Raw genomic sequence first — 22,975 nt, forward strand, 5'->3', positions numbered from 1 at the left:
CTCATTTACGCACGAACTTGCCCACTATCTTCCCCAGAACCCCAGATCTGGCCAATGCTCTGGGATGCTGAGGTCAGACTATCACCCAGAGATTCTGTACCTCTAGAAGCCTTTATCTAATGATTATGTTTACTTCTGAACTTTTCAAATATATATATTTAAAATGTATATGCATATGTATATATTGCATGTGTATATTACCCTTTTATACTAGTCATTATTTTTTTAAGTTTTATTGTATATAAAAAATTACATCAGAGTTTAGAGATAGGGTTTTTCTATAAAGTTATATGTGTATATATGATACATAGGTGATAAAACTTTAAAGAAAAATAATAACTAACATCAAAGGATAATAGTTGTCATGGGGAAGTCCACAGGAGACTGGCACTATTCTATTTCTTAAGGATGATGGCTACTAATATGCTTACCAACAGTGCTGTTTAAAATGTTCTTTATGCACTACTCTTGTAAGCTAGATGAAAAAATACTTCACACCCAGACACAATCACACTGATTTAGTTCTTTCATAAACATAAGTGAAATATGTATGAGCTAATTAATTTCTTTTAAAGCCCTGGGTGCATGTTAATTTGCATGACCTGATTCTGATGAACATTTCTGTATTTTTCAGAATTTAGTAACATACACACATCTGTCCCGCCTGATGAAATGGTTTGCTGCTTTATTCCCCAGTGAACTGTATTTGTTTTCCTTTCAAGTCTCAAAAGACAGAGGCTCACAGCTGACTTTAACATTTAATTTGAGAAACAAAGATTAAAGTTATTATTTTTCTCCCCTTACAATCTTGTTATTCTTATTGGCATTATCATTATCATGTATGTCATTTACTATAAATCAGTTTAAATTCTTTTAGGAAGCAGATTGTTAATTAAAAATAAATTTAAAAGAATGTTAACATAGTGACCTTATTCATATTATTTTACTGAAAAAACAGTCTCTACTATAGGGTCAAGAAATCACTAGACTATTTTACAAAATAATTTATGTTCAAGATATTCTGAAGACAAAAAGTTATACTCCTTTAGCAAGCAAATCACCAAAAGAAACAAATTAACAAAAATAAGTCAAAGACCCAGAAGGTAAAACACCCTTCTGTACTAAACTCAGCATTCATTAATTAGGCAGGCGGATGAAGCTGAGACGATAATGTATAAAGTTTGCTCAGGCACCTTCGCCTATTTGCAAAAATGACACAGACAATAACAGGAAAGAGACAAACTACATGGTTTCATTCTACCTGAAGCAGCCTAAGAGAATATTTTCCCAGATACCAGAAGAAGCTGCAAGGTAAGCAGGCAATCAAGACCATTCCGTTAGATGAAATAAAACCACAGTTTACCAATTCTGATAAACACAACAGGCAGTTGAAGAGCACAGAATGGGGTCAAACCTCAGATCTACCCCAAATGAAGCCGGATTTCAGTAAACAAGTCTGCTAACTCCCTCTGGCGGGGAGGCGGTCCATTCTGAGAGTTCTTAGCACTGTATTAAGGACATCTAGTTATGTTAAAATAACACTATCTTATTAAAATTTAGTGAGAAAAGAAATTATCTGTGTAAATACTCAGAGTTCTCTAAACCCTGATGCAATTTTTTTTAATTAATTTATTTTTTTTATTTTGAGAGAGCAAGTGGGGCAAGGGCAGAAAAAGGAGGGAGTGAGAATTCCAAGCAGGCTTCGTGCTGTCAGCACAGAGCCCGACTTGGAGCTCAAATTCGAGCTCAAATTCACAAATTGTAAGATCATGACCTGAGCTGAAATCAAGAGTTAGAAGCTTAACCGACTGAGCCACCCAGGTGTCCCAACCCTGATGCAATTCTTTACTTAAAGTGTACTTAAAGTCGATACCTAGAAAGCAGACAGTATATACTGTACGATTCTATTTCTTTAACGCTTGAAAATAGAAAAAAAAATAATTTATAATGTTAGACGTAACATCAATGGTTATATTGGGAGGTATGGAGCAGGGGTAGTGACTAGAAAAAGCATGAGGGGCTTCAAGGATTTTGGTAATGCTCTGTTTTTTGATTTGGGTGCTGGTTACATGTGGTGTATTCACTTTACAAAAATTCATTGAGCTATAACATTTGTGATCTATTTATTTTTCTATATGTATATTTTTAATCTATTTATTTTGAGAGAATGAGAGAGAGAGCATGAGCAGGGGAGTGGCAGAAAGAGAGAGAGAAAGGAAGAGAGGATACCAGGTGGGCTCCATGCTGTCAGTGCAGAGCCCAACACGGGGCTCCATCTCAAGATCAGGAGATCATGACCTGAGCCAAAATCGAGTCAGAGGTTTAACCAAATGAGCTACCCAGGTACCCCTCGATATGTATATGTCAACACTATTTATCCCCCAAAGTTATGTATGTAATAACTTAAACTGGATACCTTGTAAGTAATCACTTCTACATATGAAGTTTATAGGAAGAAAATACAAAAAGGGTCCATAAAATGAAATGTTCAAGCTATTTTCAAGAAAATGGAAATTAAAACAACAAAACACCAGGGCACCCAGGCAGCTCAGTCAGTTGAGCATGACTCTTGATTTTGGCGCAGGTCATGGTCCCATGATTTGCCAGTGTGAGCCCCACATCCGGCTTTGCACTGACAGCAGGGAGCCTGCTTGAAATTCTCTCTGTCCCTCCCCTGCTGGCTCTCTGTCTCTCTCAAAATAAACAAACATTAAAAAACAAAGTTTAAAAAAACATAACACACCAATTTTTTTTCTCACCAGATTGGCTAAAATGTCTGTTTTGCCTTTGATAGTCTAAAAATCATTTGTTGATGTCTTTGCCTTCACAGCTAAAAATAGTATAAATTCTAGAGGGCAAACTGGTAAGCTATATAATACATATTAAGCTGCAATAATTTTGAATATGCCTATCATCATGAATTCCTTCTCAGAATTTAGCCCCGAGAAATAACTCAACTGCACGCATGAAGATGTTCCACCGCAGCATTGTCTGTAACCAAAAAATCAGAAACGTAAGTATCCACCAATGAGAGAAGGGCTAAACTGTGGCACCACCAACAATTATGGAACACTATACGGCAGGCGGAAAGAACAAGGTCAAGCTGCCTTTTCCCAAAAGAACAGTTCTTGGGGCACCTGGGTGGCTCAGTCAGTTAAGTGTCCGACTTTGGCTCAGGTCATGATCTCACAGTTGGTGAGTTCAAGCCCTGCATGGGGCTCTGTGCTGACAGCTCAGAGCCTGGAGCCAGCTTCGGATTCTGTCTGTCTGTCTCTCTCTGTCTCTCGGCCCCTCCCCCACTCACACTCTGTCTCTCAAAAATAAATAAACCTTAAAAAAATTTTTTTAATGAATAGTTCTCTAAGATATATTGCTAAGTGAAAAAGAGTATGATACCATTTTCAAAAGGGAGGAACCACAAACCCTGGGAAAAAAACTTATGCTATATGGTTTATATAAATAAATGTAAATACACATAGGTCTGTCTATAAGGATACACAACATTTCCATGGTCTGTAAAGATGAAAGAGGCTGTGACTAAGGCTGGTGGTCAAAGAGAAACAGACGTTTTCTTTAATACTTTAAAAAGAGACATTTCCATTTGATACTTACATAGCAAAAGGGAAGAAGGGGAAAAAAGAGGTGAAAAAGGAGGGATGAAAAAAGAAGCGATGTCAACATAGCCAAATAAGCCAACTTGTCAGTAACGCCAACAACACCCGTTTCTCCACCATTCCACAAAGTAAAAATGATTAAATGTTAAGGTAGAAATAACTCCTACCTCTTAGACAAATTACTGTTTGTTATACTTTAAACTCAAAGTTTTATAGACAAATTAAAAACCACAATTAAAAGCAAACTGAGATAGGAATGTTAAAGTTCCCTGGGAAAGCTAAAACTGCACTGGCTCCCCAAGGACCCATGGCCTGACAAAGGTCACTCAAAACCACCGCTGAATTTATTTTATAGCATTTATCTATGTTAACTTGAGGCTCAAGCTCATGTTCTGTTTTTCTCTTCATGAGACACAGAGCTAACCAGTAACATGTGGAAAGAGTAAGTGATGGAGGTATACGGACTGTCGGAAAGCAAGCAAGGAGTGTCCTGAAACTCTTCATATACACGAAGTAGGAGCCCATGAAGACACGGGTATAAAAGTCTCATAAGGATAAAGTCCTAGCAGAAAGCAGTTATTTTAAAAGTTTCTAAAAACAGAATGTTCATTTCTGACTATCCCCACGGCTACTTTAATCAAAAGCATACTCTTAAAAAGACAGAAAAAGAAAAAGTTAAAATAGCTGTCTAAATTTACCAAGTTATTTCAATCATTTAATTCTGATCATTTAGACAGAGAGTGAGTACCAATTAGAGTCATTCCACAGTCATTAAAAACTTGTATAATAATATCGGCACTATTAAACACTAACCATCCTCAGACAACGTACTACAAAGAAGAGTAACATAGAGTCTTTGCCCTCCTTGGCCACATTGTTTCGGTGCAGAAAGAACACACCTGAAAAGGAGGGAGGAAGCAATACAAGGAAGTACGTATTAAATGCCAAAGTTCATGAGAAATCAGTAAGTCTGACAACCAGTTTGTAAAAGCTTAGAAGTCTAGAGACAGAGTTAAGACAGACAGACTTAGCTTTAAATCTCTTTTGATCTCATAGATGAGTCTCTCCTTATGCCAGTGAAGTGGGGAGCAGAAAGCTTGCCGGGCCTGCCTCGTGCTAGAGGTGGCACCGCTGAGGGGTCACGGAGCGAGGCTGCGCCCTTCCATCTCCAGTTCCAGCTCAGCACTCTCTCCAGGAGACAAGAATCCCAGGTGGCTGAGACAGCCAACGGAAACATGGAGAAAGAATTACGATGCAAATGAGGTCTGGGCGTACAGGGAGGCCAGTAGTGAGTCAAGCTGCGACTAAAGAGCCTCTGCCTCTTACCATTATTCTCCATGAGGCACACTGTGCAGTGATCGGGTCAGTCATGAGAGAGATTTCCCAGAGTCTCCGGGTTTCTGTTGGGTTATGTTTCTTTCAAATCGTTTCAAACAAAATGAACTCTTAACAGCAAGCATTTTTTTCTTAATGAAAATGCCACCACTTCTTTCTCTGCAAAAATAGCAAGCACACTCACTACATTTCAACAATTTCCTGTTGTTACAGAAGGTTTCCTTGTAAGATGTAAAAGTTAAAACCACATACACCCACACTAAGTGGAACACTACTATACGAAATCATTTCAGAAAAACTGGCTAATACAACTCTGCTATGCCCCTTACCTGTTATTCAGGAGACTACACCATCCTTGTTCCAATAACTTACAGTCCTCAGAACATTGGAGTACCTCATAAACCAGCAATTCCACTCCTAGGTATATATACCGAAGCGAAATGAAAATATATGACCACATAAAAACATACACATGAATGTTCATAGCGGCGCCATTGATAATAGTCAAAAAGTAGAAACAACCCAAATGTCCTTCATTGGATAAATGGACAAACAAAAGAGGTTTAGCCATCAGCGGCTATCATTTAACAACAAAAAGGAATGAAGTACTTGACACATGCTACAACACAACTCTGAAAACATTAATGCTAAGTGAAAGAAGCCATCACAAAAGTCTACATACTGTATGATTTCATTACTATGAAATGGCCAGAAGAGGCAAATCTATAGAGACAGAAAGTAGATTAGTGATCTCCTAGGGCTGGATGCAGGTGGAATGAAGTGATGGGGGAGGGGGTGTTAAAAATGCTCTAAAATTAGACAGTGATGATGGCTGCACAACTCTGAACAATCTAAAACTGTTGCCTTGTACACTAACTACTCTTTAAATGGATGAACTGTATGGGATGTGAATTATATCTCAAAACAAAAAAAGGTCATCATCTGGGAGATTACCAGGATGCGACTAACTCTAACCACTTTACCCTGAAGGCCGTGAATGTTGAAGGGCAAGAGAAATTAGAAAAAAGCACATACAAGCAAAGCAAAAGGACAAAGGGGGCCAAAACTGAGACAGGTGCAATCACTGAACAGAAAACAGACTAGACAGACAGGCATCAAAATGTTACCAATGACTAGCCTTTCATCGTGAAACTATGATTTTTCTTTCCAAATTGTGCACAGAAAGTTTTATTTTTAAATTATTTTTAAAATCCCAACAACACGTATTTCACAAGGAAAAATAAGGAGCCAGGATTTCTTATATGAAGGGACTAGAGAAGTCCCATTAATAATATACCACTGAGGATAAAGTTAGCCACTAATGAGAATAAAATGGGAATTTCATAATATTAAAACATTGGCCCAGTGTTCTTCATATGTGAAAGATGCTGATATTCTGATCTCAGTAACTTTTCTAATACAAATTACTGGTATTCACTAGAAAGTATAAAATACCACTGTTTCCGGGTGGCGTCTAACAAGAGTTTTGACTGGGCAAGGAATAAATGTTTTTCTTTGTTTCATATTACAGTATTTCAACACACCAGAGTGATATTATTTCTAAAATCTGTAATTACATTAGCATTGTTAATAAGACCTTTTACAAATTAATATAAACTGAATAAAAACACTACCATATTCTCAAAAAAGTCAACTATCATTCATAACAATTTTTCTCTTTTAAAACATACAAGCAAAATAAACAAAAATAAAATGTCTCCGTTCTACAATTTATTCTTCACCCAGCAAAGGGAAGTTTACCCATAGATGGCTCATTGAATGTATTCAAGGCTTCATAAACCCCCTAAATTGTAAGCTAATTTATGTGTGTATTCTTCTTCAGAGACAATCCCTAAATTGTATCACAGAGATTTGTATTTCAAAGAAAGTTAAGACTCTACTGGTTTAGAGACAACTGAACAGCAGCCTAAAATGGTCTTCTGCTGCAAAGAAATTCTGGAGACATTCTTAAGTCTCAAAAAACTATACTGTGTAACTTTCATTTATGAAACACATTTATCAAGTATCTGGGCAATGAGGTAAAACCAAAGATAAGTCATATAGTGACATTATTCTAGAAAAAAAACTAAGTTGGGAAGTCAAAAAGTCACAAAGTATTATAAGCAAAGGCAGAAATATTACATTATCATAAAACTATTTTATGTATATTTATTTATACTAGGCTTTGTTTTAAAAAATATTTGAGATATCTTTATTACATAATACCTTGCAATATGAATGGACTCAAGTAACCTTGATTCAAGGTATTTCAGGCTGAATTTCATTAACACTGCTGTTATTCATACATTGTGGAATTCTGGGTAAGTGCTACAAATGTATAAAACATTTTTTTCTAACTTCTTCTGAAAGACCATAACTGAGATTTGGTTTATGTATAAAAGTCTATTTTGTACAAATAACAACAGGGTTAATACCTGGAACATCTGTTTTGCTATTAAAATATTACTGTGACCTTTTTTTCCCTAGACTTGCAAAAATCAAAATAAATAACAGATGGAGAATGACCCCAGAGCTCTCTCCATGTATTTTAACGTGTTTCATATAGCATGTTCTTGCCATTAATAAAAACACAGGTGGAGAAATTAATATGAATGCCAATACAAATATTTGATAACAGAAGCTCATGAAGCCCTAAGAACAGCAATTAATATTTATAGGAGTTTTAAATTTATTTATAGAACTTACAAAGCTAAATACTCTATTTGATGAACAAGGAGATTGTCTTCAAAACAATATAATGCATAAAATATTATGAAAGCCATCTCTGAAAACTCAATTTAAAAACCAAATGGCCTATTTGTAGGAAAGTGGATGGACCTCAAGGGTGTCATGCTAAGTGAAATAAGTCAGGCGGAGAAGGGCAGATACCATATGTTTGCACTCATAGGTCTAACAGGAGAACAGGAGAATCTAATGGAGGACCAGGGGGAGGGGAAGGGGGAAGAGAGTTGGGGAGAAAGAGGGACGCAAAACTTGAGAGACTATGGAATACTGAAAAGGAACTGAGGGTTGAAGGGGAAGGGGGAGGAGGGGAAGAGGTGGTGGTGATGGAGGAGGGCACTTGTGGGGAAGAGCACTGGGTGTTGTATGGAAAACAATTTCACAATAAACTATTTAAAAAATAAATTAAATTTAAAAAAACCGAATGGCCTATAAAATCACATGTCATGGAAAGTCAGAGTTGTGAGAGGCTGTAGAGATCATTTAGTCCACTAGTTTGCAAACTCTTTCAGCCTCAGGACTGTTCATTCAAAAATCCCACCCGAGTCTCATATGTAAAACACAAGCAGAGCGTCTGTGATTCAGAGCTGTTTCCACTCCCAGACCCAACTCCTCACCTTCACCTGGACCTCTCTGCTCTAAAGGATGTTACAGGGGCGCCTGGGTGGCTCAGTCAGTTAAGCCTCCAACTTCGGCTCCGGTCAGATCTCACGTTCGTGGGTTCAAGCCCCGTGTCAGGCTCTGTGCTGATAGCTAGCTCAGAGCCTGGGCCTGCTTCTGGTTCTGTGTCTCCTTCTCTCTCTGACCCTCCCCCTCTCATGCTCTGTCTCTCTCTGTATCAAAAATAAATAAACCATTAAATAAATAAATAAATAAATAAATAAAGGATGTTACAGAACATCAGGAACCAGTGGCCCAAGCAAACCCTTATCCTAGATGAGGCAACAGAGATCCGTATTCACTTTTCCTTAGAGCTGAGAAAACTCTCCACCTAGACTGCCTAAGTAGTTTGTTTCCTCTCTGAAAGAACTTCACATTAAGTCAGTCACAAACTCACATAATCTTTTAGACAGAAGGGGCCTTAAGGCAGTCCAGGACTTCTCCTGCTCCTCTATTCCACTCTGCCTTTTTTTCCCCCCAGAGATGTTCAAAGACACAGGAAAGAGAGAAATACTCTTATCAAGTGTTTTACAATACTTACAATATCATTTACAATAAAATATTTCAACATCTCAAAACTCTGAGAAGTAGGTAAAAATACACCCATTTTACAGTTGAAAAAAGTGAGCTCCGAAACATTCAAACATATTCAAACTATTTAACTGGCAGGTAGCAGAGCTAGGATTTAAACCTGTATCCATTTAACTCTATAGCCTGTGTTCTTTCCAATAAACCAACACTGCATTTGCATAGGACAAATGCCAGACTATTAAAGGGGAAAATCCATGGTCCAGGCAGAGAAAAATACCCGTATAATCTCCAAAATCAAATCAAGGAAATAGGTATCCCCTAGCATGAGCACCCTAAATTAGCAGCACTGAAATGGGGCTGTGAAGAACATGGCTAACAAGGCTTTAAGAAAAAAGAGAAACAAAATAAGCACAGGACCAGCAAAGCCAAGCCAGATTTAAATTAATGAGGCATAGCTGCTGAATGTAAGGAAAGATTCATGAACACATATTCAGGAAATCAACAATAAGAAACAGAATTGTTGCACTTAAGCAAAAGCATGGAGCCCGAAAAAGAAAAATAATTACAAAGTCAGAAGGCTGCCAGAAAAGAGTAAGTTACACTCTACTTACAACAAAAATACTCACAGAAGAGTAATAGGCCTTTCATATGCTTAACAGAACTCTACGAAAATATGAGTTCTTAATGCAAAAAGTCCACCACTAAAACAAAATCTGTTTTTCCTCTATAACATAATTACCCTTGATTACCAGGAATCTTGATGAAAAAAGAACTCAGCGTATAGGCTGAAGTCAAAAGTATCAAAGTTAAGTTACTACAGAATTCCACATAAATGATAAACTTCAGAAGCAACATTCTAGAAGTTACAGGGGCCGCTGCTCCCTAAGAAATTAAAAGACACAAGTACAAAAGAACTTGAACTGGTGGGGGCCAGGATAGCTTCCTGTTGCACTGTGCTGCAAGCACCTCTGGAAACTCCAGATTATCAGAGAGGGATGAGCCTGGAGGATAAAACAATACGTCTTCCCTGAGTGTTTTTTACTCTGTTTTGGAAATACCACTTTTACCTGCAATGCAAGTGCATAACCTAGATTACAAAATTCTCATAGAACCTACAATCCAGCAGGGGAATCACACGGAAATAAGTAAACAGTGATGCTGTAATAAAGTTTATGAAATCTTTGGTTTGGCCTTTTGTTTGTGTGTTTACTAGGGGATGAGCAAGTGGAGACAGGAACCGGAGACGGCACATGTATGACATCCCAGGTGTCCCAGGCAGGGAGGAACTGAAATCAGATTATTTATTATGATAACATACCAACGACAGAGCATTGAAAAAGGACCATATTCTCTTCATAATCGTGGAGGAGGAGGATGCTAGGCTTTTAGTTAGCACGAATCCACCGCATTTGCGATCCAATTTACCACTTTCCTTTATGCTCTTTCATTTGGCCTTTTAGGAATTTTACAGAGGAAAAATGGGTTTGTGCCCAAAGTCATAAAGCCAGAAAACAGGAGTTCGAGATTTCTGAACCTACAGATGTCCTCTGGTTATTCCACACACGTCCATAGGTTTGTTACCTACATGCTGTCGAGAACAGAGACCCTGAAAGACTTCGTAGGGGCAGAGCCAGAGGTTAAAGATACACTGTGCTGTCACTCCACCACAGAACTTTTCTTAGCCGACACATTAATTTAGAAAGGGTAACTAACTTTAATGTACCTATGTAGCTCTACCCCAAGCAACAAGTCAAGAATAATACACAATTAACGACCTCGTTTAAAAATGGAAAATGTTACACCAACAATGAAGCAACATAAAGAGAAATCAAGGAATTGATCCCATTTACAACTGCACCTAAAACCGTAAAATACCTAGGAATAAATCTAATCAAAGAGGTGAAAAATCTATACACTGAAAACTATAGAAAGCTTAGGAAAGAAATTGAAGATGACACAAAAAAATGGAAAAATATTCTATGCCCCTGGATAGGAAGAACAAATATTGTTTTAAAAAAATGTCAATACTACCCAAAGCAATCTACATATTCAATACTTTCCTTATCAAAATAACACTAGCAGTCTTCACAGAGCTAGAACAATCCTAAAATTTGTATGGAACCAGAAAAGACCTCAAAGAGCCAAAGCAATCTTGAAAAAGAAAACCAAAGCAGTAGGCATCACAATCCCAGACTTCAATCTGTATTACAAAGCTGTAATTATCAAGACAGCATGGTACTGGCACAAGAACACTCAGATGACTAGAACAGAATAGAAAACCCAGAAATGGACCCACAAACGTACAGCCAACTCTTCTTTAACAAAGCAGGAAAGAATATTCAATGGAATAAAGACAGTCTCTTCAGCAAATGGTGCTGGGAAAACTGGAAAGCAACATGCAGAAAAATGAACCTGGACCACTTTCTTACACCATACACAAAAATAAACTTAAAATAGATAAAAGACCTAAATGTAAGACAGGAAGCCATCAAAATCCTCCAGGAGATAGCAGGCAAGAACCTCTTTGACCTTGGCTGCAGCAGTTTCTTACTCAATACATCTCTGGAGGCAAGGGAAACAAAAGCAAAAATGAACTATCAGGACATCAAAATAAACAGCTTCTGAACAACAAAGAATCAGCAAAACTAAAAGGCAACCAACGGAATGGGAGAAGATATTTGCAAATGATATATCAGATAAAGGGTTGGTATACAAAATCTATAAAGAACTTCTCAAACTCAACACCCCCCCCCCAAAGAAAATAATCCAGTGAAGAAATGGGCAGAAGACATGAACAGACACTTCTCCAAAGACGACATCCAGATGGCCAACAGACACAAGAAATGATGCTCAACATCACTCATCATCAGGGAAATACAAATAAAACCATAATGAGATATCGCCTCACACCCGTCAGAACGGCTAACATTAACAACTCAGGCAACAATAGATGCTGGTGAGGATGCAGAGAAAAAGGATCTCTTTTGCACTATTGGTGAGAATGCAAACTGGTGCAGGCACTCTGGAAAACAGTATGGAGATGCCTCAAAAAATTAAACATAAAACTACCCTAAGACCCAGAATTGCACTTCTAGGTATTTATCCAAGGGATACAGGTATCTCTCAAAGGGACACCTGCACCCCAGTGTTTACAGCAGCACTGTCAACAATAGCCAAAGTATGCAAAGAGCCCAAATGTCCATCGACGGATGAATGGACAAAGAAGATGTGGTGTACATTGGAATATTACTCAGCAATCAAAAAGAATGAAATCTTGCCTTTTGCAACTACATGGATGGAACTAGAGGGCATCACGCTAAGCGATATTAGTCAGAGAAAGTCAAATACCATATGACTTCACTCATATGAGGACTTTAAGATACAAAACAGACGAACATAAGGGAAGGGAAGCAAAAATAATATAGAAACAGGGAGGGAGACAGAACATGAGACTCTTAGATATGAGAACAGAGAGCTGCTGGAGGGGCTGGGGGGGGGTTGGCTAAATGGGTAAGGGGCAATAGGGAATCTACTCCTGAAATCACTGTTTTACTATATGCTAACTTGGATGTAAATTTTTAAAAATTAATAAATACATAAATATGTATATAAAATTTTTTAAATGAAAAATGTTTTCACATAAATGTTTTAAAAAACTGTGAAGCTAAGTTTTTACTCACTCGCTGTACCACTCGCTGGGCCCACTCTCCTCTTAGAAGCGATGAATAACAAGAGCAGCACAGCGACTCACGGGACCAGGGATTGCCGCGCACGTGCGACGAGCAATCACACTAGCGTCGTCCTGCGAAAGTAACGCCAAGCCCTGTCCAACGCATCCTCGCCCTTTCACTCCACCCTTCATTGGCTTTACCAAAGATGAGAGAAGACAGGGTCTGGGTCACGGCTCATGGGCAGTACATGTGCTTAACAGCATCTCAGAGATTTGGGGGGCAGTTTGTCCTGGGGTTTTTGGTTTTATCTTTGGCATAATTTTATCTCATATTTTACATTATTTTCCTTTATATGACAGTTAGGGAATTATATTAATCTATTTCAATTATGTGCGTAAAAATATTTTTCTTTAACAATTTATTTCAAGACACTAAAGAGAGCATTACAAAACATTTATTATGAAAAGGGGGCTTTGGGTTAGACAGAATCAAGAATTAATTGACTAGAAGATCTCAAAGGTGATTTCCAGTTTTATAATTTACTGATTCGATTAATATTTTGAACACTAATAATGAGACGAAGAACAGTGATAAAGACAGTGTACATGAGGATTTGTGAACAAGAACAAATACTTCTAAATCTGCTTCTGCACTTGATTAAATAATTAAATTTGTAGAAAAGCAATTATATCCTACCGCCTAGGATGCTGTATATCAGAATACTGGGTACTTCACTTTTACTAAAAAGATTAAAATGTCCCCCCAAATCACTATTACATTAGGGCTTAGAAATACAAGTTCAGGAAGCACTGGGCTTAGCAAAGACTCACTCCCATACACCCCAATCATCAATTTAAAAAAAAAATCACTTTATGAAATGGGCATAATGTGAAATGAACCCTAAAATATTATGATAAAGTTAAACAAATATGGGTACTCCTCCCTCCAAGTGAAGACAGAGAAATTGATGATACATTTCTTAAAAACTTATCAAAGAGGATGCTTTGAGAATCAAGCTTCCACTCCAAAAGCTCTAGTTGTCAAGAAGACATATTTCTTTACTAAGCTATTTGAAGGTTACTGTAAACTGTATTACTTACAAAATATATTCTTTAAAAACTGACAGGAAGCCTACTATGGGCCAGGCCACACAGACACACACACACGAATTTATATTTATGGATTTATATTTATATCACATTTGATTATTTTAACAAGTCTTCAAGGTAGATATTATTGTTCATCACTTTTTCTCTGAGGAACATGAGGTTAAAAGACAATAGAGACTCCAGCAATCAGCAGGATATGGAACAAAGTCTTTCAAGACTATAAAGGACTAGCACAAGGGAGTTTTTTGGAGAGATGGAGGTCACACAAATTTATACATACATTAACACCCATATATGTACACCAAAAGAAAAAAAAAGTCAACTTAAAATAAAAAAGTTTAACTGCATTTCCTTAACAACATGATGCAGAAAATGGCTGATAACAGAATATTTCTCCTGAACTACACTTCCTTTCTAAGTTTTTATTCAAATTCCAGTTAGTTGACATACAGTGTGATATTAGCTTCAGGTGTACAATATGGTGATTCAACATTTCCGTACAACACCCAGTGCTCATCACAGCAAGTGCACGCCTTAATTCCCATCCGCTATTTCACGCATCCCCCTACCTCCTCCCTGGTAACCATCAGTTTGTTCTCTATAGGTAAGACTGTTTCTTGGTTTGCCTCTCTTTTTTCCTTTGACGATTTATTTTGTTTTTTAAATTACCATACAATTTCATTCGTATGTGGACTTTAAGATGCATTTCCTTTTAATGCCACAGACACAGTAGGCTTTAGGGTCCTAAAATAACACTGTAGAAACACCTAGTTCTTTGATAGTTCAGGTTTTTTATGGAGATTCTAATTTAAAAATGTCTCTTGGTATACCAACATTTTAAAAATTCAAATTATTATAATAAATAAACTCAGATTTTACAAAAGTAAATGCCTTCCAAATTTCTTTGAGTTCTGCTGCATGAAAGTCTATGTTTAAACTAAGTATATATATAATTAGAATTTGCTAGTCACAGCTATTTCAAAATCAGGAAGGAAGGAGAGAAAATTTACTGAGTATGTATGTCCAATATGTCCAAACATTACTGCGTTCTCTTTAAAGCGTTTTATCCTACTGAACTATTTCTTCATTCCTGGGAGACAGAGGTCTTCCCAATTTTACAAAGAATGGACATGGAGTTTAGCAGGTTAAACAATGCAGCCCATAGTTGCTGGGCTAATGAGATAATGAAGCCAAGATAAGCCAGAGCTTTAAAGTAAGAGCAAATTTCAGTGTGCCTATAAATAAGAGTACAAATTCATAGCATGTGGAAATTTATAAATAAAAATTAACAGTCAGTGCAAAATACTGATTTGTCATCTCTAAAAACAGATGACTGTCAAGGAACCAGGAAGTCTGAGATGATGCTAATAAGCCAATTTCATACACTGGATTTGACTAGTAACCAAGAAAGCAAGCTCTTCATTAGTTTTTTGTACCAACAACTAAAAACATCTATCTTGTTAAATACATCAAGAACGTAATGTATTAGAGTTGTCTATCACATAAGCCGTAACTCAAGGATAAAGTATCATACAGCCAAAGCTTTTTGTCTCCCCTCAACTCTGAACTTAAGAAATCCAAATTCTTGGGGTGCCGGGGTGGCTCAGTTGGTTAAGGCGTCCAACTCTTGATTTCAGCACAGGTCATGATCTCAAGGTTCATGGGATCAAGCCCTCTTTTGGGCTGCGCGCTGATTGTATGGAGCCTGCGTGGGGCTCTGGCACTCACTCTCTCACTCTCCCCGCTCCCCCAAATAAACAAATAAACTTTAAAAATTCCAAATCCTTCTGCTTAGAATTCAAGGTATTTTCCATCCCGGCCCTAATGAATTTTTCAAAATTTTCCTGAGTATTCAGCTTCCTAAACACTACAGTTTAGCCATGGCTGAATTCTTTCTGTTCCCTAAAAGTTCAATGTGTACCTCCCCATATCTAAATTACAACTTCTTCACTCCACATAAGGAAGGAAACTAAACTCTTCCTACAAGACCAGCTTCTCTTTTTCAGCAGCCCCTCCCAAACTTTAAGTTCAAAACCGTTCCCACCTTTCCTCAGAACTCCTATAAAACTTATTTGTCCATTCATGATATAGTGTTATTTTACCGAACTGCATTTCTTTTTTTCATGTATGTTTCATTTCTACAGGACAGACAGACATGTGACATCTGTTCTGGTATCATCCATAGCATCTCATACCTAGTTGGTAACCAGAATAAATTTATTTTTTAAATTTTATGATGATTCTTAAATATACTTATGTGATATACATGAGTATCAAATGTATGTTTAACCTAGACACAGTATTAAGTTTCCTCTTGAGAATAAAAACTTTAATTTTTTTAACATTTATTTCTTTTTGAGAGAGAGACAGAGAAAGAGTATAAGCAGGAGAGTGGCAGAGAGAGAGACAGAATCCAAAGCAGGCCCCAGGCTCTGAGCTATCAGCACAGAGCCTGACCCGGGGCTTGAACCCACTGATGGCGAGATCATGACCTGAGCCAAAATCAGACACCCAACTGACTGAGCCACCGAGGCACCCTGAAACTAAAACTTTTAAATGTGTTATCTTTCTTAAAGCTAACATCTAAAAGATAGCTTCTAAGCAAGCAAAGAAAACCCCAATTCCTGTATTTCCTTTTGATACCACACATTTAAATTATTAAAACTTTATTTTTTTAGAGGCACTTGAGTGGCTCAGTCAGTTAAGTGTCCGACTTCAGCTCATGTCATGACCTCACAGTTCGTGAGTTCAAGACCCACATCAGGCTCTCTGCTGTCAGCACAGAGTCTGCTTTGATCCTCTGTCCCCCTTTCTCACTGCCCCTCGACCACTCATTCTCTGTCCCTCTCCCTTACTCTCTCAAAAAATAAATAAATCAACTCTTTAAAAAATTAATTTTTTTTTCATTTGGCCACATACATTTCTCCCTGAAAGTCCCGGCAGACCTTTTACAGTATACAGAATTTGTGAAGCACTAACACAAATGCAATTAACAGGCTAAAATTAAGGCATAAAACAACCAACCCTGTAAGTGGAAAATAGAAACAAAAATTATTTGCTCTTAGGAAGTTAAAAATAAATCAAAATATAAATGCAGGCCAACACTAAGGCCACCTGTTAAGCTTAAAAAACAAAAACTCCAGTGCACGTGCTACCACACTAAATCCTAGGATTCAAAAATACAGCAAATCATAAGGTCATACAGTTTCAAGAGGCAATACAGGTTTCTCTCCTGTACCTGCAAGTGGAGCCTTCTCGTGAAACGTTTCATAAGCTGAAATGGCATAAAGCAAAAAAGTAATTACCATTACTTCATTATGAAAAAATTTGAGCATTCCCAGAGCCAAAAAATAACCTCTCTTAGGTTTTTCTGATACCTCAGGACACATCTTGCTAACAGATGGACAAAATAAATCAAGAATAAGCACAGATGCTCACACGGTTCCAAGATACAGTGGCTTGCTACTAAGACACTGAGCATGGCGCCCAGGATAGGAGCTTGGTGGCTCCACTCTTACCACCTGGGGGTGCATGCTGCCCCTTTAAGGGCTTGCTGTCAAACTAATGCTGAATGCTAATTTCACTTGACTTCTTTTGATTTCTTTTGGTTAGCAAAAGCAGGTACTAATGTAGGTCTCTGATAAAAGTGATACAGCAGGAGCTACCTGTATGCCACAGTCTCTGAAGTCAAACTGTACAGACTCTCCCATTATTCACTGTACTGTGTGGCCTTAAGCGAATAGCTTAACCTCGTCTCGATCAGTAACAACAGCACCTACCTGCCTGACAGCATTAGTATCAGTACTGAATTAACATATACAAAGTCCTTAGAAGAGAAGCTGCTATATGTAAGTGCTCAATAAATATACTACTGTGTTACACATGGTACAAATACATCTATTATTTCCATTAGTTTACTTTACCAAACATATTCAAGTTATTATAACAAATATGTATTATTCATCCATGGCTAAGTGGGACACAATATACTTAGCACTTTGGTTTACTTGATATGTACCGCCATTCCTGTGTACGTCACCAAATTAGTTTCCTACCTATAGTAACCACAACTTCTTTCTCTCTCTGAGGACTCTCTACATAGTACTGTCCAATAGAAAAATAATGTGAACCACGTATGTAGTTTGAAATCCTCTAGTAGCCACACTTAAAAGTAAAGAAAAATAGGGGCACGTGGGAGCTCAGTCAGTTCAGCATCTGACTCTTGATTTCAGCTCAGGTCATGATCTCCCAGTCCTGGGATGGAGCCCCATGTTGGGCTCTGCAATGGTCATGGAGCCTGCTTAAAATTCTCTCCCTCTCTCTCTACCCCTCCCCCTCATGCTCTCTCACTGTCAAAAAAAGTAAAATAGACAAAATTAATTTTAATAATTTACCCCAATATACATACATTAGAATTTCAATGTGATCTAAAATAAATTAATAAGATACTTTTACATTCACTTTTTCATACTAAGTTTTGAAATCTGCTATGTATCTCAAACTGTCCAGCACATCTCAGTTCACACTCTGACATATTACAAGTGCTCAATGTCCTACGTGTTGAGTGCACACTGCAGCTTGGTCTACTTTGGCACTCAAGAATGTCTGCAGCACACTGAGGACTACAAGAAAAGATCAAATCTATAATGAAATTTCCAAGCTGTATTGAAATAAATGTGTTGAAAGGAAGTGTTTAGGTATTATAATTTGTGAGTTCACAATCTTAAGACTTGTCCAACAGGAAGCACTTTGAAGAGCTTGTTTCTTCAAACTATTTTACAGATGAAGAAACCCAGAGAAGTGGAAAAACTTGGTGTTATCAGCAGGGGCTCCCTGGAAAATCTCCTTTTTGAGTCCCAGGCCTCCTACAATTAAACTTCACTCCTCTTCTACATCAGGCTTGCCCCATAATTAACCAAAGTCTGTGGTCAGACACGCTGTGGGTTTGAATCCCAGCTCTGCCGCAATTACAAAAACAGAGGTAACAGCAGTACCCACAGGTCAAAGGGATGTTGTAAAATCAGGTGAGTGACCACAGGTAAAGTGCTTGCAGCAGCAACTGGTGGTGCTCAGCACATACTAAGTAAATCCCGGAGGGCACTGTTGTCAGTAAAAGCTGATGGGTGGTAGGCAGGTCAAGATGCATCCGTAGGAATTTAGATACAAATGCTTCATCTGAAATGTAATGTTTTTGCAATGTCTTAAAAGTAACAGTGGGTTTCCTGAACAAAAGCAGCCAGAGGCTCAACTCTTTTCAGATCAGGTTGACTCTACAGGGCATTCCTCCACCCATCTTACCAAGGCCTGCAGCACAGAGTCGCCCTTTCTTCCTTGACAGGATGACACAGAGCTGGCTCTCTGCCCACTGCATGTCGCCTGTGTGGTAAGAAGCTGCGAAGAGCCCCTCTTCCTTGCAGCGGACACCCTTCCCTCCCCTCCATACAGAGCCAGGGGAATAAGACATGCAACATTCCGTGTGTTTTCTGTCATTTTACTTATACCTTGTGAGTTGTAGTCTCTGCATAAAATCAATTCACAGGGGGAAGGGGGCCGGAAGGCCCTGCTTATCAAAGCTACCATTTACCAAATCTACCTCTGAAATAGCACAAAATTTGTCTTTGGTCAGACTTGGCCATGTGTCGAGGTCACAAAGTGAGTTACTGGCAGTGCTAGGCCTAGAACTGCATGGCAGGTCCCACTGTTCTCAACTTGACAAGGAAGCGATAGCTTGTCAGTATAACAGAAAACTGCTCCTAAGACAAAGAGTAAAGACTGAGAACAATGATTTGAGATTTAATAAAATACAATTCTTGAGTCCATAATTTCAAACAGAATCTATAACAGAATCTAAAGAATCTCCATAGGGTCAACGGGAAGCTGCTTTGTGAGCATTATTTGCCAAATCCTCATAGGAATACAGTCATGGTCCCAAGAAAGAGACATCAAGGACTGATTCAGGATTGGTAAGAATCTAATGCAAGCTATGCACTGACTATAGTTCTAGAACTCTAAACTTTTTAACTCTAAGATTCTAAGTATTTAGGAAAACGGATCTAATCCCATGCTGCCTCGGTGAGTGGGATCCCGCTGAACTTGTGCTACAAAGAAACAATAGGCTAATGATTATTTCTAAAGGAAAAAATAAATAAAAGATAGTCTCTAAGAGCCAGGATCTGAAGAAGCAGGATCCAGGGAGATGGCCGAAGACAGGCTGTTCTGAACATAAACCATTAAAAGCAAACAGAAAGCCGGCATGATTCTAAAGGCAACTGCCCGGGCTACAGAGTTATCATGGTCTCAATCCCAAGTGGGTCATTAGTGAGCACGAAGCCAACACTACTACCTTTGCCCTCAAGTTATAAACGGATAATAGTCATTGGTTACTTTAGCAGCAAACCATTAAGAATTCATATACATGGCCAGATTTTAGTGTTGGAATTTTTAAAAACTTACAGCCGAAGTACTCTGACATGAATTTACTAACATGCATTATGATTCTTGTGCTTTGCACTGTATCCGGATCTGTGTGATTTACTGTAATAACTACGAGGCCACAACCAAACATTGCTAACGAGAGCAGAGAGAAGGGTTTCTCCCAGCTTGATGCTGAAGACCCCTAAAGCTTGGTTTTCTTTTAAACCACTTTGCTGAGATGTAATTCACATACCACAGAATTCGCGCATGGAAAGTGTGCGTCTAGGTGGGTTTCAGTGTGCTGACAGAGCATGCCGTATGACCACGGTCAGTTCTAGAACATTTTCACCACACTCCCCTCAGGCTGAAGAGCACCTGTGGTCTCTTCTACTTACTCCCTCTGTTTCCAGTTAGCCACACATTTCTACTCACCTGGTTCGGGTCTTAGCCCAAAGGTCACTTTCCCAGAAAGGCCTTCCCTGATGCCCTCTTTAACGCCAAGCCCACACAGTAGCACACACTCAGAGCAAGCGTCCTCTCGCCTGCTGCCCCCACACTCAACCCCCACCCCCACTGTATCTTTCTCCAGATACTGATCACACTTAGCATTCCAAATGTTTACTTGTTTACTGTCTGTAAACGGGGGGGGGGGGGGCTACTTTGTCTTACTGCTACACCCCCAGCACCTAGAACATGACCCTGTGGTAAAAGTCTAATGGCTGTAGAGGGGCAGGGGGAGGGAGAGGAAAGCAAAGGAAGTAGCTTTACTACTACAAATTTCATGAGCTTATAAATAATCTTTGTTCTAATTTATTGTTACGAGTTCTCATACATTTTTCTCCTTTAAAATTAAAGTCTACCCAGAGAAAATGAAAATAAATGAAGTTAACACCATTGCAGATGTCAGTATCTATGCTACATCTAAAGGTTTGTTCCCTGGGGAGCCTGGGTGGCTCAGTCTTAAGTGTCCAACTAGGCATCATAATCTCATGGTTTTTTTAGTTCAAACCCCACCTCGGGCTCTGTACCAACAGCTCAGAGCCTGGAGCCTGCTTCAGATTCTGTGTCTCCTTCTCTGTCTGCTCCTCCCCCCACCTCAAGAATAAACATTAAAAAAATAATAAATATTTGTTCCCAAGTTTTCATTCCTCAAGGTCTTTACTAAATGCCTAAATAAGGGGCGCCTGGGTGGCTCAGGCAGTTAAGCGTCCGACTTCGGCTCAGGTCATGATCTCACAGTTCATGGGTTTGAGCCCCATGTTGGGCTCTGTACTGACAGCTCAGAGCCTGGAGCCTGCTTTGACTTCTGTGTCTCATTCTCTCTCTGCCCCTCCCCCACGTGTGCTCTGCCTCTCTCGGTCTCTCAAAAATAAATAAATGTTTAAAAAAAAAAAACTGAATGCCTAAACAGTGTACCATGGAGAATACAAAAGAAATATAAGATAGTCATGGTCTTCCAAAAGCCTCTAGTCCACGCGAGATAGCCATGCACAAATTAAATACATGCTGCCTTTGTTTATCTGCTTTTGTTTTTCATTTTTTACAGAAGTACGTAAACAGCAAATACCTAATAAACACCACGGAATTTGGGGAGCAAAACGATAATCCGTGTGAATTGAAATACTCAGAAACTGCCTCCTAGAGGAAGTAGTGTTCCTAGAGTCAGGGAAACTGAGGTAACCATAGAACCAAACGTGCAATGGCCTCACACACTAGTTTAGTTCTTGCATATGCAGTAGCAGCAAGGTCCCTGAGGAAGGTTCAGCGTGGCAGACAACTCTCTCTCACAGTCACTCAGCGATCCAGGTTGCTTTCACTGCGGCTCGGCACTCCCCAGTTCCACATTATGGTACCCGTCCAGCCAGTAGAAGAGGAAACCACACTGAGAACTGCAACACATCACTTCCACTCATGTTCTAGAGGCTACAATTCAGTCACACGGGAAACAAGAACCAGCTCCAGGCTCAGGAAGAGAAGAACAAATTCTGGTGGACAGCCAGGAGTGTCTGCCACAAGGAGGATTTGAAATGAACCATGAAGGGTAAATGGCATGAAACCGGAAACAAAGGAACCGCATGAACAAAATCAAGCAAGGGGAAATTAAGCAACAGTAGGCCAGAAGAGTAAGAGGACAAAGCTGGCTATATTCTGAAGAGCAGTGACAGAAGATGGCGTTGGTTAGATCAATGGCTCCCAAATGTAAACTGAAGACACATCCCAATATATGTCAAAGTATGAAGTGAGATAAAGTACAAGTTGAAAACCCATTAATAATGCCAAATTAATTACAAATGTTTGTAATTCAATTTTCTGTGACTTACATAATATGTGCCATCAGCTCAGCATCACTCATTATCCGGGAAATACAAATCAAAACCACACTGAGATACCACCTCACACGGGTCCGAGTAGCTAAAATGAACAAATTAAGAGACTACAGATGCCGGCGAGGATGTGGAGAGACGGGCACCCTCCTACACCGTTGGTGGCAATGTAAACTGGTGCAGCTGCTCTGGAAAACAGTGTGGAGGTTCTTCAAAAAACTATCAATAGAACTCCCTTATGACCCAGCAATAGCACTGCTGGGGATTTACCCAAAGGATACAGAAGTGCTGATGCACAGGGGCACATGTACCCCAATGTTCATAGCAGCACTGTCAACAATAGCCAAAACATGGAAAGAGTCTAAATGCATCACCTGATGAGTGGATCAAGAAGATGTGGTATATATATATATATATATATATATATATATATACACACACAATGGAATATTACATGACAATGAGAAAGAATGAAATATGGCCATTTGTAGCAAAGTGGATGGACCTCGAGGGTGTCATGCTAAGCGAAACAAGTCAGGTAAAGAAGGGCAGATACCATATGTTTGCACTCATAG

At 38.8% G+C, this 22,975-nt stretch overlaps 1 protein-coding gene across 7 annotated transcripts in view; it reads right to left on the minus strand.

The window, feature by feature from the left end:
• LCLAT1 (lysocardiolipin acyltransferase 1) overlaps positions 1 to 22,975 on the minus strand; it is a 177,894-nt gene that overhangs the window by 118,293 nt on the left and 36,626 nt on the right. Inside the window, exon 1 of one of the 7 annotated variants that reach the window (XM_029938010.1) lies at positions 12,563 to 12,584. The exons of 5 other annotated variants lie outside the window; for them this stretch is intronic. The gene's annotated coding sequence lies outside the window, so the exon portion shown is untranslated. Of the gene's footprint in view, positions 1 to 4,940; positions 5,068 to 12,562; positions 12,585 to 22,975 lie in introns of those variants that run through there. One more of the 7 variants, XM_029938009.1, reaches the window with a different exon arrangement.

This window comes from Suricata suricatta, chromosome 4 (assembly GCF_006229205.1).
Source record: "Suricata suricatta isolate VVHF042 chromosome 4, meerkat_22Aug2017_6uvM2_HiC, whole genome shotgun sequence".
Lineage (NCBI taxonomy): Eukaryota > Metazoa > Chordata > Mammalia > Carnivora > Herpestidae > Suricata > Suricata suricatta.